The 18,843-nt window shown below is 38.9% G+C and overlaps 1 protein-coding gene across 5 annotated transcripts in view; it reads left to right on the top strand.

The window, feature by feature from the left end:
• The window catches only part of SNCAIP (synuclein alpha interacting protein), an 89,032-nt gene that overhangs the window by 7,740 nt on the left and 62,449 nt on the right, over window positions 1-18,843 (top strand). Inside the window, exon 1 of one of the 5 annotated variants that reach the window (XM_084505337.1) lies at window positions 1,384-1,400. The exons of 3 other annotated variants lie outside the window; for them this stretch is intronic. The gene's annotated coding sequence lies outside the window, so the exon portion shown is untranslated. Of the gene's footprint in view, window positions 1-1,383; window positions 1,401-2,890; window positions 2,908-18,843 lie in introns of those variants that run through there. One more of the 5 variants, XM_084505338.1, reaches the window with a different exon arrangement.

The following is an 18,843-nucleotide window of genomic DNA, read 5'->3' as shown; positions in this document are numbered from 1 at the left end:
CTGCTGACTGTGTCAGTTTCTTTTTACTGTGTAATTTCCGTATTATTTAACTAAGACCCTTAGAAAAGATGGCTTGAAAACTGAGGTTAGGACGTAAAAAGATGTTTTCATGCAAATTTTTTCATGCCATGAAAATATTTCACATTAAAGTGAGTATTGTCAGACAAAGAGGAGTACAAAATAGGCTCTAACAAGGCATATGTTTCTGTGACATGAGGCATGTTGTAGAAGAATAAGGTGAAGCTGAGCGTTTCAGCCTGGTGGAATGTTGCACTTACTTATCTGCCAAGAAAATATTTTGTCTCTGGATAAATGATTGTACTGAAATAAATACTCATCTTTCCTTAAGTGGACATACTTTCCTTAAGTATTTTCCTTAATACTTATCTTTTCCTTAAAATATAAAAAAAAGTATTATGGTCATACTTGATGCCCTCCAGAGGAAAATGCTTTGGTAGATTGGATGGAGCACAAGACGTAAGCATATACCTGCTAAGTCTGATTGTAGCACCAGGGGAGCTTAAATGAGTTATATTAAGCTTTTCACTTATCCTTCTGTAAAATGAGGAGAAAATGTATTCGGGAACCGGGGTAATAGAATTGTTTATGGCAGTATCATTTTGTAATATGGAAATCTAACATTACCTATTATTTTGCATTACGAAAAAGATTTAGCCCTTTCCTGAACAGCACCAGCACCTTCACGGTTTGAAGGTGCTACAGTTTGAGTACATCACCAGTGGGATGCTTTGTCTTCTTCATTCCCCTTACTCATCCTGCATAATGCTACAGGAGCCCTCCTGCAGGACGGTGCTCTGCACACAAAGCTGGCTATGTGCTGGTAGAAAACTCAGTGTTTCATTGCAGGTGAAGCTCCTGAGGAAAAAACAGCCATCATTGGAAATCACATAAATAGGTAGAAGATGTTGTGATAGTTACAAAATCGGGTGCTCTCAATTTAAAAACAAAACAAAACATGAGAGAGAGGGTTTACTGTGCCAGTTTGTGCTGCCCTCATTCTCCCTCCTTTTGGCAGGTTGCGTAGTGGTCAGGGATGTTTAACAGGTATCTTGACTCATTTGACAGGGGAGCTGGCAAGTGCACAGATAATGGGCAAGGAAACACTGTGCAATAAAGAGATGTCATTGTAATTAATACAGACAAGGCAACATTGACCAGTCTGTGTCCCTGCCTCTGTGGTGGTGGTCTTGTATGATGCTAAGCAAGAAACCCAATTTATTATGTGGCAGATGGCCACAAAACCTGTAAGCTGTCACATTCAGGTTGCCTAAATTAAGTCTCTTGGGTGTTTGCTATGTAAAGGAAATGAACTGCAGTGAGAGCTGTCTCCCATTTCTGGCAGTGATCAACACGATCTGGAGATACAAACAGATACACAGGTAATGTTATATGCTGTTTCTGATCCTATCCCTTCTAGTGCACTATTCTGTGGCTTCGTATAAGGCCCTTTGTCTCTGTTTCTAGTTTCTAGATGGGGTCAATAATGCTTTATTGTCTTTTAATGGAGATTGTGGATGAATTAACAACTGCAGGTGAGATAATTGGACAATACTGATGTGCATCCTTTAAAATGCTGTGAAGATGTAAATGATCTTCCATTCAGTTTAGGTCTTAGACAAACTAAAATAAACAAGACTTGGCTAGGTGAATGCTGGAAGAGGGAAAGAAGAAATGAAAATAGCTTCCTGATTTTCCGAATAGCTTTGGTTGTGCCCTGTATGAGGCAGGTATCCCTTTGAAAAACACTAAAGTGTGATAATTCTGTTAGACTATATCAAAGTCAATATGAGTAAAGGATTGTCCCAAATGCACACATTATATAATATGGTAGGTTTGGATGTAGTGACATTAATTAAATTTCAGTTTTGAAACTATGTTAAATTTTTAGAGGATTTTAAGAATCCGTAAAAGAAGACACTACTAAAGTACAGCTTAAAATAATAGCGATACTTCTACAGTTAGAATTTATTTTTGTTATAGTTCTAATGTCTGTACCTCTGAGTGTTAATATTATGTTGTACTTGCTGCCCATATGGTTTAAAACAAGTAGTATCCGTAGCAGTGTAGCAGTACTTTATCATAACACAGCACAGCATTGCAGAAGTGCAGTGGCAGTCTATTTCCAATTATTCTAATTAAAAAAGAGCCAGGACAGTTTAAGAAGACTACTTCCTGATCTCAGGGGCACACATATCTCTCAAGAATAATTTGGCTGTTCATTTCTGAATTTTCCAATTTCCATGAAACTACTGGTTTGACTTCTAATAATTTTAATCTGCAACATCATAGGCTCTGTTCAGGGAGTAGAATGTGAAAAAATGTTTACGTTTTTTGTCCTTTGTCCATTTTAATTTTATCAAAATGAAGACATTTGCATAGACGTTAATGGTCAAGTTCCAGGGTTAATTGTTGGAAATGAATGCCTTGATTTGTGGTAAAATTGTTAAACGGTTTTCAAAAGTACACGTTTATTTTAAAAGTATGTACCTGTAGTAATACATGCATACAACCAAATTTGTGTAATTCATTCTGTAGTCTCAAATGAAAGCGGGGTGGTCTAAGTAACAAGAAAAGTGAGTTTTTGTGGAAAAGCTTTCAACTTCAGGGTTTGGGTTGGTTTTCTGTTTGGTTTCTTTTTTTGTTTAGTTTAGTTTTGTTTTGGCTCTGGCCACAGTATACTTAGATACATGCTTTGCATAATGTGCCCTTCCTGAGGCTGACTCATTTACCAAATATAAGGGTATTGCTGGTTACTCACCAGTGCACCAGATCCCAGCTGAGAGCAAAGCCCACTTTACATCACTGGGACATTTCTCTTTGCATTTGGAGTACAGTCTGTATCTGCATGTACTCTTGCTTGGCAGAGTTTAACTGTTGAACATCCTGGTGAATTTCAGCATGCAAGTGATGGGGCAGTAGACATGATTCTCCAAAGGTTGTTGGTTTTGTTTGCTTGTTTTGTTGATTTTTTGTTGTTTTGTTTTTGTTTTTAAAAGGTATGTGTGTGTGAAGAATTGGTAATAGAGTATAGAGAACAGAGTGGGAAAGTGGCTTGGCCTGGGCCAGGTAGCAGAGAAAGACTCCTTTTGCATGTGAGCAGTGCGGTGCATGGGCTTTGTACAAATGGTGGATACACTCCACATACTGTGACCATTGAATGGGATGTTACTTACATAGAAGTTTTCCCTTGAATTTATAATTAAAGCTTATATGAAGCAAAAAAATTGTCATGGAACTAAATTCAGGATATATATATATTGGCAGGCAAATATAAATGAGGCAAGCTCTAAATTACTGATTTTTAATACAGCGTTTGAATGTTATAAACTTCAGAGAGTACCATTTGGCATTAGAACTTTCCCAAGATATTTCTAAAAGTAATTGAACAGACCACTATGGGACTACAGAGTGTTGAAATTCTAATGGATGATTATTGAATTGAACTGAGGAATTTTAATGAGAAAATGAAAGATGTAGGAAAGTGTTCGGAAAAAAAAAAAAAAAAAGCCTTTTTCTGATCTTAAAAATAATAATAATAGTAATGAAAAAAACATATCCTAAAGATGCTGTCAGCATTCAAAATATGTTGAGCAATGATATCTCACATTACTTGGTTTATTGAAACAACAGTTATAGATGAAATGTGTTCTTCAGTGAAAAAAGAAGCTTAGGAAGATTTATGGGGATAAAATTAGTTCCATATTTTTCTGTGATCAGGGCCACTGTGGAAGATAAGTTGAATAAGGGTGTTGCATGGCACTAAGGAGACAAACAAAAGTCAGGATGTGAATATCATGTCATGAAATGTCAGTGTCAGACACTATGACTTAGCTGAACTGATTTTACTGACTATAGAAATATCTTCTGTACAGTTGCTACTGCAGTGCTAGAGCCCCCAGTGCTTCTGCCATTGATTCAGTGGAGGAAGGAGAGACCTGAATTTCTGATTTTAAATGAGAGTGCAATGAGTCACATCTGCTCTATAAAGCCATTGACACAGAATTCCCCACCTTCCCCCAGACCAACACATGGTTTGGAAAGACTGAGTTCTGCGATGCTTGATTTCATCCTAATGTGAGCGCTGGAGCCTACTTTAGCCGTGGTACTTGAAATAAGCCCTTTGCTGCTCCATCTTATTTTGGGGCCAAGTGTCTGATTCCTGGTGGATGCCATTGCTAGGGTGTATTATTTTTGGATTTTTGCACAAGACCTAGGCTACCAAAAGAAGGCATCTTTTTTATTTCTGTAGCTCATGAACTTGCAACAGCTCTACAGATGGTAGATATTCATTACCTTTGCCAAATACTTTAGAAGTTACGAACGTTTTTACAGCACAGTACTTTTCAAATTGTACCTGGAGTACTATTAGACTACTGTTAAAACAAAATGTCATGCATATTTCTATGTATCCCTTTCTTCTGGAGTTGATTGGGAATGATGCGTCACCATTAATTTTCTCAGTTTTACGTTCAATTTTCCTGAAAGTTCATGCTTCTGAAGTTTTGCTCAAGGAAATATCGCCATGCTCACACACGCTTTCTCATGTAGTATTTCTTTACTTTGGTAAAGTTTTATGTTGTTGTGGAATGGTGATACATGGGCTATGCACTTCTAGCAGCTGTTGAGGGTGTAGTGGTTGAATTTTCATTTTCCTGTGTTTTCCATACAAGGAAGTCACATTTGTTGTCTTGACTAAAGGTCTATGGTGCATTATGGGACTTGATGTGGAATATGTAAGAGGAGCAAAGCAAGACTGTGTTGGCATTCAGATAGTTAACTCCCTCTTATTTGACACTGTTACTAAATAGCTGCCCAAAGCTCTGCTGTTTCTTTGCTTGCATTGGGAGAGTACCCATGGCATCAAACAACTCAGGAGTTCTGTCAGCTGATACCCGAATTGCCATTTAGTAGTTTGCTTCCTGAATTAAGGAAAATAAATAAGCATTATCTTTAATGTGGAGTGTGCTGTATTTCAGTCACTAGTGTTCTTTGAAATAATGAAGTGAACTGCAAATAGTCTTGACCTGAAATAGAACATTTTATGCCTCTGTTCCAGTGTTCCAAGCAACCATGACTTGATTCATATAAGTCTTTGGTTCAGTCTCAAATCTAAGTTTAATGGAGGATTTACAGAAATGTTGAACAGCACTAGTACTTGTACATGATTGATGCAGTGTTCTATATATATTTTACTGTTCTGTATTATAAATTATTTGGTGTTTTAGTATTAAAAACAGATGACAACCTATAGCTTTAGTACTATGTATGCATAGAAGATGGATAAATACCCATACATACTCTTTGTATTTGATTGTTGAACCCCTATACTATATTAAAATGTATTATTCATTTCTGCCAACAGCCATGAGTCAGTGGAAAATAATGAGTGCAATCATTTGAAAAATGCGCATTCACAATTTGCTTGTATTCATCTCAAAGCTCAGACTGCAGATGTGTAACTATTCATTTTACCATTCTCAGTGATGCGTGTAAGCCTCTAGAGTATTCACATTTATGAACTTCCTGCATTGCCATTGGTATTTAAAGTAGAGCAGATAGGTAACATGAAATAAAATTTATTTGTGCCATACACAGAATTTACTGATATAAGAGGTTGTTAGTTCAGCAACTATATTTTCACTTGTAAAGTCATAAATTCAATTTTTAGTAGGCTTTTTCTAGTAATCGCAAATGTGTTGGCTTCTCCCCCTCCCCAGCCTTCCCCCCTCAAAGGAGTCACACTTTGGAGGAGAAAGTGTTTGTGTTTTTTTTTTTTTTTTTTTTTTTTTTCCCTAAAATTGTGCAGCAATTGAAGAATAAAACAGATGGAATACCTTTTTTTTTTCTTCTTCTTCAAATTTCACATTTCTAAAATGGAAGAATTGAATTGTTAATTCCTGATATTTCTGCTCAATCACAATTTTCCAGGGAAAGCTTTATTGTATGCAATCATCCAATCTGTATGCAAATATGTGATTTCAACCTGGATTTATTGTTAGTATTAAATTATGGATATTCGGAACAAACGTTTTTGAAGACTACTTTGGGTAGCTCTGCTTACAAAAATACTTCTAAAGCACAGAGGATATACAATGAACTAGTTACTAGTTGCCCAATTGAAATGTGAGATTTTTTATATTCAATGCTCCTAAATGTATCAGTGGCAGATTTCTCACCCTTATGCGTGTTCTGCTTTATTACTGATTGATCCAGATTTTGCTTCTGGTCTAAATTATTCATAGCTTGACGGGAAATGTACTTTTTTTCCTTCAGTTCAGTTGTTTTTGTTTAGTTTTGCTCCATTCATTGACCTTACTGTTTTTAGTCATCACTTCTGTAAGAAAAGAAAAAGCCATTCTATAGGCCTCCTTAACAGAACTGCTTTTTACATGTTATTGAAATCTTGCAATTTCAGAGGTTGTTTTGCTTGTAGGGATAGTGCAGTGTGATTAATCATAAATTTAATCTTATGAGAACCTGCAAAAGAAAATAGTGCAGTATCAACCGGTTGCTGTAATTTTGGCTCTTTAAGCAAGAGGTCGGGATCTAAGAAAAAAATAAATCCATCTTTTATAATTTTTGTAACATGTTGAGATTGATGGCTGTGATGAGGAAGAATGTGAAACAATGTTTTAACTGCAGGTATCATGTAATACTATGTTCCCTAAGTGTATTTTAGATTTCCAACTGCAACATGAAAAATGCAAGTTTCGCTAGGACCAACAGACTCAAAAATTCTTTTGCCCTATATGGAGAGGTTTAAAACAAACAGTATGTTTGAAAAATTATAGCACTTGCAAAATCTTTTAAAAATATTTGCAGATCACAAATTTTCCAAGACATGAGCCTCCTGGATGGCAGCATAATAAATAATTGGCTTTGAGGGAAATTACTTCCATAAAATTAAGATAGTGAAAAACAAATTGCCAGTACTGTATTTACATCACTGTAATTCTGCAGAGAGAAGGAAGTTATTCTCTTTCTTGCTTTGAAGTCTAAATTTAGTTTATATTAAGAAAGCAATAGTTACCTTTTTTATTCCGTACATCATTCTTGCCCTGTGGAATACTCTAAGGTGTCTTGTCCTGGCTGGGAGAGGTGGCGAAGCTGAACTGTCAGCCAATGCCAGAGCTGCTATGTCCTTCACTGGTTGAAGCATGAGGATAATCAGAGGGAGCTTTTCAAAGTTCTGAACTGCAAAGCGGATGTATATCACCACATCTAGGGTCTCAGTTACCTTCCCCTGAGTTCAACTTTTGAGACTGGTTGATTTGGCATTTCTGTTTTGCAGGCTGGTAGGTGAATCTCGGTTATATTAGTGGCAAATCCTTACTGGTTGTTCAGTGTAAATCTGAATTCCAGGCTCTGTAGTACATTAGACATTGCATGATATTAAGTAAAATACTTGTCATGTGCACTCTTGGTTTCCATATATACACAAGTACACAACAGTGTGTTTTCTGTCCTAGTGGGCCTGCCAGCTGATTCTGAAAGAGCACATGGATCTTATTTAGATTCAGTTTCCACATCATGGAAATAACTGCTTAAAAGGTTCTGCTACATTTTTAGAGAATTTGTACAAGCTTTAACTAACTTGCAGGCAAATGGGACGTTCAGTCATCTTGCAGGAAAAAATGTGTTTTAGTAAGTGTTTTTGGTGATGGGCTCTGTCACCATTTGAATGGTGACAGGGGACATTACAATCTTTACAATCATTACAATCTTTACAATCTTTAGCAGTTACAGTTTTACAGAAGTGACCTTGTATTGAAACTGTCCCACAAGTCATAAGCTTAGTAATTTCTTTGTGTGAATCTCCAGCACATCCTATGGTTCTGCATGTGTGCAAAGCTCAGTTTCTCATCTGCATTTGCAAATGTGTTGGATCTTCAACTGTTTGAACAGCTGAAGAGGGTAAAATTCTTCATAAATGGTCAGAGCATTGAGAACTTGGCTGTTAGAGATGAACTCTATTTTGGGACCAGAATTTCTGTGGTGTGTGGAGGATGACTTCCTGACACAGGTGGTGATTGAGCCAACTAGGGAAATTTTCCCACCCGACCTATTATTGGCAATTAGTGAAGGACTTTTGGGTGTTGTGATGACTGGAGGTTGTCTTGGGCATGGCAATCCTGAAATGATAGTTTTCACTCTTTGGTGAAGCAAGGAAGGTGGTTAGCAGACTTTGGCCTATTTACAGACTTGGTTGACAGAGTCCCTTTGTGAGGTGGTTCAGGAAGGCCAGATCTTCTTCAAGAACAAAACCTTAATGGTGAAGGAGTAGGCTATCACAGTGCTCTGAAAGTCAAGCTGGCAGGGGAGAAGACCAGCCTGGATGAACAGAGAGCTTCCTCAGGAGCTCATGAAGAAAAAGAGTTTATGAATTGTAGAAAAAGGGGCAGGCAACTCAGGAGGACGATAGAGTTGTCATGAAGTTGTGTGGGGAGAAAACGAGAAGGGCCAAAGCCCACCTAGAACTCAGTTTAGCTAGTGCAATAAAAGACAACAAAAATGCATTTATAAATACATCAATAGCAAAGGAGAGATTAAGGTGAATGTCCATCCTTTATTGGATGTGAGGTGAAACAGTGATGGAGGCTGAGAAGGCTGAGGTCCTTAGTGCCTTTTTTGCCTCTACCCTTACTAGTAAGGCCAGTTGTTCTCAGGGGAAGAACTGTCTGGATAGCTGGACTCAGAGTGCTAGTGAAGGGAGTTCAATCCACTTGACAGCCGGTTACCAATGGCATCCCCTAGGGTTCAGTCTTGGGGCCAGCTTTGTTTAACATTTTAATCACAGTCTGGGTAAGGGCATCAAGGGTATTCTCAGTAACGTTGTGGATGATAAGAACTGCAGGAGTGTCAATTTGCTAGAACTTAGGAAAGTTCTGCAGAAGGAGCCAGCTAGGCTAGAGTCTAATCACATGGCATTCAACAAGGTTAAGTGTTGAGTCCTGCACTTGGTGTGTAACAACCCCATGCAGTGGTATAGGCTTGGGGAAGAGTGGTTGGAAAATTGCCCAGGAGAAAAGGACTTTGGAGTGCTGGTTGATGACAGACAGCTGAACATGAGCCAGCAGTGAGCCCAGGTGGCCACGGAGGCCAACGGCATCCTGCCCTGCATCAGAAATAGTGTGGTCAGCAGGAACAGGGAGGTGATTGTTGCTCTGTACTCGGCACTGGTGAGACTACACCTTGAATACTGTATTCGGTTTTGGGCCCCTCACTACAAGAAGGACGTTGAGTTGTTCAAGCATATATAGAGAAAGGCAATGATGCCAGTGAAGGGACAAGACAGCAAGAGTTAAGAGGAGTGGCTGAGGGAACTGGGGTTGTTTAGTCTGGAGAAGAGGAGGCTGACGGGATACATCATCTACAACTACCTGAAAGGAGGCTGCAGCCAGGAGGCTTTTGGTTTCTTCTCTCAGGTCACAAGTGAAAGAAGATGAGGAAACAGCCTCAAGTTTTACCAGGGGAGCTTTAGGCTGAATATCATGAAGAACTTCTTCACAGAAAGAGTGGTTAGGCTTTGGAACACGCTGCCCAGGGAAGTGGAGTTGAGTGAAGTAGAGTTGTGGTCCCTGGAGGTATTTAAGAGACGTATGGACAGGGTGCTTAGCAACATGGTTTAGTGGTGGGTTGACAGTATTAGGTGGATGATCTTAAGGGTCTTTACCTACCTAAATTATTCTATGATTTAGGGTCCACTTGTTTCTGTTATTCCACCTATAAATTCAGTATCATTTTAAGGCGGTAAAAGTACAAAATGTATACATCTACATAACTGCCTACTCAGCCCAGAATCTGTACTGTAGTTCACATATAGTATTATAACATTGTGACTATTCACAAAAAAAAAAAAAAGGTGGTGGTAATATAAAGGACTTTCATATTTTACATGAGTTTGAATCACTGACAAGAAGAGTCTGACAGCTGCAGGTAATGTCTTTTTTTTTTTTTTTTCCTTCTGCAATTTTAAAGACATCATCTTTCATCTCCTAAAAGCATTTGTAAGAGTTACAATTGACTTTTGAGTATCAAGAGTCCTTCTTGGAAGACAGATTTTTTTAGATAGCAAGCAACCTAAGATCATATTCATCATTGGCAGTTAAATGCTGAATTGACATTGCGATGCAGAGTTCTCTTTCAGACTATGCAGCTATGATAAAAAGCAATGAATCATCTGTGTAATTGAAACACCATATGAACATTCTAGCCACATAAGATTCCCAAAGTCTACAGTACTCCACAATGCAAATTATGGGATTGGCAACACTTCCATTTGTGTAGTAGGATGTATGAAACAGGAAATCCATGTTTCTCCCTGCTTTCCAGATATAATGGTAATATACCTTTACATTGTAACAAGTGAATGGAAGAAATTGGAGCTGGTGTAAAATGAATAATCTCTTAAAACAGTTGCAACTGGCACTGATTTGTTCTGAACGGTATTAAAGCTGTCTTTCCTGGAACTGGGACAGATCCTATCTGGAGTATTGTTGCTTGTTTCAGTGTATGTATATGTGGGAAAAAGATGTAGTAAAAGAAATTTTTCTTTTCTGGAAAACTGGAATAACTGTCTTACAACATTGCCTAGCCAACTGCATTTATTTCCAGTGAAGTGACTACACTTGCAGCTTGGTCACATGCCAAGGCTGATGATGTGCTTTATAGATGCAGAAAGTTATGTTAATAAAACTAGAAATTATAGTGCTACTACCCACACAAGCACAGACTTTCCTATGACAATATTGTTTACTTAAAAACTAAATATTATAACATTAGTGCTTTTTTTTTTTTTTTTTTTTTTTTTTTTTTTTTTTTTTTTTGCAAATCACTTGCTCAGATTTTTAACCAAATCTAACCAATCAGTGTTTCTGCTTACTTGTCAGTTGTGGATAACTGGATAACTAAATATTTGCTTATGAAGCTAAGCTGCTGTCTGCCAAACATTTTGAGTTAGTTTTTTTTTTTTTTTTTTTTTTTTTTTTTTCTTGTCTTATTCTTTTACACCCTCCTAGAACTAGAAGTAGAAATATTGCTTGTTCTAATTTTTGGTGAAAAAACAAATATTATGGTATTTGGTCATGCATAGAATCATAGGACCATTCAGGTTGGAAAAGCCCTCCAAGATCATCTGGCCTAACCACCCCCCTGCCACCAGTGTCACCCACTAAACCATGTCCCCAAGCACCACGCCCAACCTCTCCTTGAACACCCCCAGGGACGGTGACTCCACCACCTCCCTGGGCAACCCGTCCCAGTGCCTGACTGCTCTTCCTGAGAGGAAACGTCTCCTCATTGCCAACCTGAACCTCCCCTGGCACAACTCGAGGCCATTCCCTCTAGTCCTATCACTGGTTACCTGTGAGAAGAGACCGACCACCAGCTCCCCACACCTTCCTTTCAGGCAGTTGCAGAGAGCAATAAGGTCTCCCCCGAGCTTTCTCTTCTCTGGACTAAACAGCCCCAGTTCCCTCAGCTGATCCTCACAGGACTCGTGCTCCAGGCCCTTCACCAACTCTGTAGCCTTTCTCTGGACATGCTTTCAACAATCACTGTTAACATTTTATACTAAACATAATCGTTGTTTTGGTAGGCCCAATGGTCATTACCACAGATGAGTGCAAGAGTGCGGTACGGATTATCTCAGTGGAGGTGGAGATGTTGGGGGAACTGGAAATGGTAGTTCAATAGTGATAGCTCAATCCTACTCTTTATATGATAAACAACTCAGACACATAGTTCCTGTATCTTACCGTACAGCCTCTTTCAGAGGTTCTCCTAAGTGATATGGTTGCATAATTTGACTTGTGAAGGCTGGTGGCTAGGAATCAGAATCGGAAATTAGTTAAGGGCGATGAGAGATTAGAGCTGTATTTTTATTTTCCTTTCTTTTTGCATTAAACAGAAATGTAGTTGGTATGGAGCAAAAGTGAAGCAACCAGTGAGTAAAAAACTTAGTTACAAATCAGTACAAATCAGATTTGTAACTGTATTACTGATTAGTACTGATAACAAATCAGTACTAATTTGTACCTATTCTGCTTTATCATTAAGCCATGTCTGCTCATTTTTATTAAACTGCCTAGTTCTCACTGTCTGTCTCACTACATAGTTTGATAGCTTTATGAATGATTTACACCTTGTTCAGTCTGAATAGACTATATAAATGGAAAGTAAAATATGTTTCAACAGTTTTGAAAGGATCGTCCTTTTTAATATTTTTAGGTTTTTTTTCTTCATTACCTTTGAAACTCTGACATCATGGCCCCAATTTTTGATCCATTTGAGGATGACTTTTTAGTCATTCAGCTTCTTCATATGCTTCAGTAAGAGGCACTTGACTGTTTTTCTCAGCTGCAAACATTGCCTTATCTAGCACCAGTTTTTCCTACTGTTGTCACCCATATCCATGTATGCTGGTGATTTTTCCAGACAACAAGGCTGCTTTTTGGCTTCTTCATTTCCTTTCCATGTGTCCTTAATTAACAGTGACACCCACTGAAGTAGTTGGAGTCCTTTAGGCAGAGCAGTTAAAATCATGAGCTTTAAGAGTCACGTGTAATGGAGCAGGGGAGTCTGAATAGGAGTTTGGAGAGTAAAATCCTGTATGGAAAGTAACAAAAGTGCAAATGAAAAGTTTTTCTGTTTGTTTAAGTAATTTATAGTGTGGAGTCAAACCCAAGAGATAGATTTAAAATTTAGCAGTAGGACGTCTGTGGTCTAGTTTCCAACTCTAGTAGCAAGTCATTGTGGCCAACTGACATCCAAAAAGTTAAAAATACTGCTGCAATATCTTTGCCTGTGGTAAAGGAAAGCACAGTGGTTTAAAAACTAATCTTACCATCTGTGGTATTTCAACATGGAGGGCATAGGTTACAAATTTCTGTACATTCATTAAACGTTTTTTTTTTTTTTTTTCCCTGCATTTACTGCAGCTATTTCCATCAACATAGAGTAAGTGCAAGTAACAGTAAAATACTGGTAGGTCAGAATGTAGAAGTCCTAAATCCATGTACAAATGTAGTAAGTTACTCAAGACAGAAGTGCTCTCCCTCTTCCCCCAGTTACCTATATTATCTGTGTAGTCTTTCAAACACATGATTGAAACATGCACAAATTGTAATGGTCAATGTTGCTCCAGTGAGTGGAAGACAATGAGGTATGCTTGTTTATCTCTCTGGTGAACAATTCTGAAAAAATATCAGTTGAGAAAGGATTTGATATATTCTTTCAGACAGAATATGCACAGTAGTCCTAGCAGAGTTCTGACTGATAGTGGTTCTAGTTTGGGGTAAAAATAGGTAATTACAGTAGATGATAGTGGATGCCAATGATGATAGTGACAGAGCTCTTCAGGAAGACTAATTGCTAGGTGTGTAATTTGAGATATGAAAGGAACACATTGAGAATAATTAAAAAATATATATCAATATATTTTCTGCATATTAATTTTTCTCCAGTTGCATTTAGAATGTTTCCATGTCTTGTGTGATTCTTGTTTTCTTTCTTTAACTGAATTGTTTTGTTTGATGTGAAAGGATGAAAACTCAGAAAAGTAGCAAAGAGAACAGCTGAGAGAATCATGCTGTCCATTTTAGATTATAAAGAGTGATCTGCATTGTTCAAATGGTGACTTTTAAAAAAAATTTCATTGATGTTATCATTTCCCATCTAGAAATTTGTGAATTTTATATACCCCTAATGGCTTATAGATATTTATCTGAATGACAATTAGTAAGGGAACTGTTGATCTGTTTGTGTTCTTTTTGATGTATCAGTCAATAGTAATAAAAAAAAAAATAAAAAAAAAAAGTACAGTCAATTTCAAAACCTCTTCCTTCCAACCACATAAAAAATAATGTCTATATTGATTTCTCTGATAATTGTCCTGGAAAAATGGTGGGAGTTTAATGATATGAATGTATTGAAATGCATTGAAATATGAAATCAATAGACTATGTATTGGATATACTGCATTAGAAATAGGAGGTCTGGATGTGAACATTAATGGCCTCTTTCAAGTCTTATAAAAGTGCAGAAATCATGTAAATAGGAAAAAAAACAAACAACAACAACAACAACAACAACAACAACAACAACAACAAAAAAAAAAAAAAAACACAACCAAACAGAATACCTGTAGGAAAAGGCAGACATTTCAGAGGAAATGCAAGAGCAAGGTCCTCTGTATTAATCTAGCAAGTTCCTTAAAAGGACAGAAAACATAGTCTGTTGTACATATGTTCTAGATTTTATAGAAGAGACTTTGTGAGAAATATTTTCAGAGCCTGCTGGGATATAGTTGAGATTATGGCAATTTCTCATAAGAACATGTGTTTACCAGCTCCAGCTTCCTTTTGAAACACTATAAAGAATTGCTTTCATGACATTTTTATTTTTTTTTTTGGGGGGGGGAGAGGAGGGGTAAGGGGTAGGGTGGAGTGGTGGTGGTTTTGTTTCTTTTTGAACAGGCAGAACAAACAGGATATCTTGGTCATAATGAGCAGCATAATGCAATGATAAGTGCATCCTAATTGCAGCTTGTTTATATAATGATTATGCCCACAATTATTTCAATGGGTATTCCTGTTTCTACACAACCTAAGAAGTTTTTAAGCATTATCGTCTCTCTTTTGTTCTTTTTTTTTTTTTTTTTTTTTTTTTCAGTTGTAGACTTCCATCTAGGAGAAGGACACTAAAATTAGAAGTACTGAAACCATGTCAATCTGTAAAAATGTATATGGAAAGAAAAGTTGGTGTTTATCTCTGCCTTGGTTTTAGTTGTCAATGTTGGATATCCTACATTACTAGCATTATGATATCCAGTAAGCATTTGAAATCATAGAATCATTCATATTGGAAAAGACCTCTAAGATCATTTAGTCCAACCATTAAACCAGTACTAAAGTCTACCACTAAACCATGCTACTAAGTTCTACATCTACATGTTCATTGAAGACATCGAGGGTTGATGACTCAACCATTTCTCTGAGCAGCTTGTTCCAATGCCACAAAACTGTTTCAGTAAGGAAATTTCTCCTAATATCCAATCTAAACCTCCCCTGGCACAAATTGAAGTTATTTCCCTACATCTTACTTCACTTCACTTGGTGCTTGGGAGAAGGGCCTGTACCTTACCCTGCTATAGCCTCCTTTGTGGTCATCATAGAGCACAATGAGGTCTCCCCTGAGCGGCTAAACAACCCTAGTTCCCTCAGCCACTCCTCATTGGATTTGTTCTGTAGACCCTTCACCAGTTTTGTTGCTCATCTTCAGACACACTCTAGCACCTTGATATCCTTGTAGCCCAAAACTGAACACAGAGTTCAAGGTGCATCTGCACTAGAGCTGAGTATAGAGGGACAATCACTTCCTGAGTCCTGCTGGCCACACTATTCCTGGTACAAGCCAGGATGCTGTTGGCCTTCTAGCTACCTGAGCACACTGCTGGCTTATGTTCAGCTTGCTATTGACCAATACCCTCAGGTTCCTTTCCACCATGTCCATTTCCAGCTACTCTTTCCCCAGCCTGTAGCATTGCCAGGGGTTGTTGTGCCCCAGGTGCAGGACCTGGCACTTGGCCTTGTTGAACCTCAGTTGGCGTTAACCCATTGGTCAGCCTATCCAGGTCCCTTTGTAGAGTTTTTCTACCCTCAAGTAGATCAATGCTTGCTCCTAACTTAGTGCCATCTACAAACTTACTGAGAGTGCACTTGATCCCCTCATCCAGATCATTGATGAAGATATTGAAGAGAACTGGCCCCAATACTGAGCTCCGGGAGACAGCACTAGTGACTGTGGTGAATGGATTTAAATCCATTCACCACAACTCTTTGGGCCTGACCATGCAACCAGTTTTTAACCCAATGAAGCCTACATCAATCCAAGCCTCGAGCAGTCAGCTTTTTCAGGAGAATGCTGGGGGAAATGGTGTCAAAAGCCTTATTGAAGTCTAGGTAGACCACATCCACAGCCTTTCTCTCATCCACTAAGCACATCACCTTGTCATAGAAGGAGAGTAGGTTCATCTAGCAGGACCTGCCTTTGGTAAAACCATGCCGATTGGGCTTGATCACCTGGTTGTCCTGTAGGTGATGCGTGATGGTACTCAAGATAATCTGCTCTGTGAGCTTGCCCAGAACCAAAGTCAGACTGATAGGCTGGTAGTTTCCCAGACCCTCCTTCTGGCTCTTAATATAGATTGGCATCACCTTTGCTAGCTGCCAGTCAACTGGGACCTCCCCTCATAGGCAGGACTGCTGATAAATAATACTGCTTTTTATTTAATTTCACACAGATTTATATACCAGCAGAATAACGAAAAATAAATACTTGAAGAAGTAATTGTTAACAGAACAGCCTCCAATACTAATTTGTACACCTCTTCAGAGATCTGTTTGGAAGAATCCAGTGTTATGGCTCTGGAGAGGAGAGGGGTCCAAGAGTACTGGTCAGTACACAAGGATTACCTCCAAGCTCAAGTAATGAGCTCCCAACAATCAGGAGTTCAGGAAAAGGTGGCAGGAGGCCTACACAGTGCATAGATGAACCAGGAGCTCCCGAGTGAATTCTGACATGACAAACAAATGTAAAAGAGGTGGAAGCAGGGGCAAATAACCCAGGAGAAATGCTGAGCTGCTGTCTGAAATTGCAGAGGTAGGGCCAGGAAAGCCAAGTCTGACTTGGGGTTAATCTGACAAAGGATGTGAAAGGCAAGGAGAAAGGCTTCTGCAAATAAATAAGCAGCATAAGGAAGGATAGGGAAAATGTGAGGCCACTGCTGAATGAGATGGAGAACTGGTGACAAGTGACATGGACAATGCCAAGGTACTCAGTGCCTTCTTCATCTCAGTCTTCACCACCCTGGTTGGCTGCAGGAATCCCTGGCTACTGAGACCAGAGTGAAAGTCTGAAGCAAGGAAGACTTGGCCTTGGTGGAGCAGGACCAGGTTAGGGAGCACTTAAACTGGAAACACGTAAGCCTACAGAGTCTGATGGTTTGCACCAGGGAGTGCTGAGTGAACTGGTTGATCCCAGTGTGAGGCCACTCTCTATTATCTTTGAAAGGTTATGGCAGCTGAGAGAGGCTCCTGACGACTGGAAGAGAGCAAATGTCACTCTTGTCTCCAGGAATGGCAAGAAGGAAAATCTAGGAAACAGCACTGGTCAGCCTCACCTCAATGACTAGGAAGTCAATGGAGATAATCTTCCTGCAAAGCACTTCAAGAGAGATGAAGGCCAAGCAGGTGATCTACAGTAGTCAGCATGGATTTATGAAGGAGAAACCACGCTTAATCAACCTGATAGTGTCACCTACAGTGAGGTGACTGGCTTGTGGATGATGGGAGAGCAGTGCATGTTGTTTACTGAGACTTATTGACATTGTCTCCCATAACATCTGCACAGAAAAGCTTACAGAGGGTGTGTTAAATCAGTGGGCAGGCAAGTGGGTTCAAATCTGGCTCAATGGCGTGGTCCAGAGGGCTGTGATTAACTATGCATAGTTTAGTTGGAGGCAAGTGATTACTGGTGTGCTATCAGGGCTAGTACTTGTGCCAGTACTAAGTTTGCAGTTGATAGAAACTAGGAAGAGTGAGAGACACACTAGATGATTGTGATGCTGTTAAAATTGACTAAGGGACATGCGTATAGTTGAAGACAGGGCAGATAGGAATCTCCTGAAGTTCAGCGAACAGAAATGCAAAGTCCTATATCTAGAGAGGTATAACCCTACGCACCAATACACACTGGGAGCTGACCTGCAGGAAACACACTCTGCAGAGAAGGATCTTGTGGACACCAAGCTGGCCAAGAGCCAACAACATGCCCTTATGGGGGCAGAAGCCTTCTGAACTGCACTGGGACAAGTGCTACCAGTAAGTCAATAGGGGTGCTCCTTCCTCTTTGCTCAGCCCTGGCAAGGCCACACCTGGGGTACTGGGTCCAATTCTGGTCTCCCCAGTGCAAGAAGAACACAGACTTCCTTGAGCAAGTCCAGCACAGAGACAAAAAGACAGTTAAGGGACTGGAGCCTGTTTCATGTGAAGAGAGGCCGAGAGAGCTGGGACCATTCAGCCTGCAGAAAAGGAGGTTCAGGAGAATCTTACCCACAGGTAAAAGACCAACCAACAAACCAACCAAAAAAATCCAGAACAACACTGGAACATTTCATATGAGAAAATCAAGTATATATTACGGTGAAGTGGCTGATCTTCTGAGGAAAAAGTGACCCTTTCATACTTGAATGATAAGAACTTGATAGTTTGAGTAGAATAGCTTTTTTTTTTTTTTTTTAATATTATTATTTCTTGTGCCTCTACATGTCTGGATTTTAAATTTCCAAGTAGATCATTTTCAATTGATATCAGTATTTCACCTATAGCCTAGATTTGGTAACTAGTTCCCCGTTCATCTATCAGAAATGCTTCAGCATTTTAATGTCACACTGTCACAAAAAGTTTAGTGGGAAGACCCTAGAAAGAAGTTTTGAGAACGAATCATAACTGAGGACAACATGAGGTTAAATACATATTCGTAGAACAGTTTAAAGGAAGAAGCAGAAGCTCATTACCATTTAAAGACCCTTTCTAAACAAGTGAAGGGAACAGATGTTGTGCCCAAATAGGGTCAGTGACTGGCAGGAAGTAGTTTTCTGTAGCTTAGGTGAATGGAATGAAAGCAGCACTGCAAATCAGCTAGGTAAAACTACAAGATGATTTCTACACTTGACTAGTTTAATACCCTTTGACAAAAAAATGACTGAGATGAATGAACAGTGCATTGTTTCGTTCTATCCCCCATTATAGGTAAAATCTCGTT

The sequence above is a fragment of the Aythya ferina genome, assembly GCF_964211825.1.
Source record: "Aythya ferina genome assembly, chromosome: Z".
In the NCBI taxonomy this organism is placed as follows: domain Eukaryota; kingdom Metazoa; phylum Chordata; class Aves; order Anseriformes; family Anatidae; genus Aythya; species Aythya ferina.
Note: the sequence above shows the minus strand (reverse complement) of the source record. Positions and strands in the feature narration are given on the sequence as shown.